The 1,293-nt window shown below is 49.2% G+C and overlaps 1 gene segment (V, D, J or C); it reads right to left on the bottom strand.

The window, feature by feature from the left end:
• Positions 1–451: 451 nt before the first annotated feature.
• LOC310751389 (immunoglobulin lambda variable 8-61-like) lies at positions 452–1,074 on the bottom strand. The segment is given in 2 exons: positions 993–1,074; positions 452–849 (listed from the first exon to the last, which is right to left on the bottom strand).
• Positions 1,075–1,293: the final 219 nt, after the last annotated feature.

Here is a 1,293-nt window from a genome sequence, read left to right as displayed (position 1 = left end):
GGAGCGGTACCTATTTATCTACTTGCACTTTGATGTGCTTTCGAACTGCTAGGTTGGCAGGAGCAGGGACTGAGCAACGGGAGCTCACCCCGTCACGGGGATTCGAAGCGCGGGCCTTTGATCGGAAAGCTCTAGGCTCTGTGGTTTAGACCACAGCGCCACCCATACTGTTTAAATTTACAACAACGTGTTAAATAAAACGCTCCTTTGATGTGTCTCCATCCAGCCAAAGTGGAAAGTGCAAGGGTGACACCTACTGGATGCCCCCATGATGGTCAAGGACCTTCCATTCCCTGATCTAGAGCCAGAGAAATGGCAGACCGTCTGGTGCCGGCGGTGCACACAGGTTCAGAATGAGTGCTTGATAAATAGCAAGCTTTGCTGAACCTTCCTACAGAAACTGTGCAAAGAAGCATGCTCAATAAACCATTCACTATGCAAACAAACAGAGGCTAGAGCAGGGAGTTCAGATTCTGTTGACGTACATAGAGAGCAAAGGAGGGGAGGTTTTTGTCTCACTTCCTCGTCTGAATGAAGCACTGTGCCTCTGACTCCCAGTCCACACGCAGCAGTAATAAGCAGCTTCATCTTCCAGAAGGGCCCCCGTGATGGTCAGGGACATCACATTCCCTGATCGAGAGCCAGAGAAACGGGCTGGAACGTCAGACGGCCGGGTGCTGGTGTAATGGATAAGTGTCCAGGGTTTACTCTCAGGCTTTTTCTGTACCCACAAAGGGTAGTTGCCATCACCGATGTTTCCACTGTCAAACCTGCAAGACATGGTGACCGTCCCACCTGGTGCCACAAATTCAGGGTCCTTCAAGGTCTGTAGCTGCTGGACACTGGGACCTGGAAGGAAGCAAGGGAGGGAACTGCTCAGCACATTAATCTACATCAAACATTTTGCAAAGTGCAGACTTTTGGAGAACAGAAGGTGCCTGCTTTTATTTCCACTCGGATTTGTCCCTATTCAACCAATGAATTTCCCTCACCAATGATGGAGATCAGCAATGTGACGAGAAACAAGGCCATGATGGAGAAAACTGCTGGGCTAGATTTTCTAAAGCAAAAGGAGATCCCATTGGCCTCGGCCCCATCTCTCTTAAATCCCCGCAGGTCAGGGGAGCAGCTCCTTCATGCAAATGTCTAGTTCCTTAACTACTGTAGAGGACTAACAGAAAAAGCAGCTGCCAACTCCTGGTCATACTGTGTTCAGGACCTGGGACTGACAAACTGGATTCAGAGTTTAAGCTTAGAAGGTGGTATGGTTTTTTGGGGGGGTTGCATTATTTT

The sequence above is a fragment of the Podarcis filfolensis genome (assembly GCF_964270895.1).
Source record: "Podarcis filfolensis genome assembly, chromosome: 16".
NCBI classification, from domain to species: domain Eukaryota; kingdom Metazoa; phylum Chordata; class Lepidosauria; order Squamata; family Lacertidae; genus Podarcis; species Podarcis filfolensis.
Note: the sequence above shows the minus strand (reverse complement) of the source record. Positions and strands in the feature narration are given on the sequence as shown.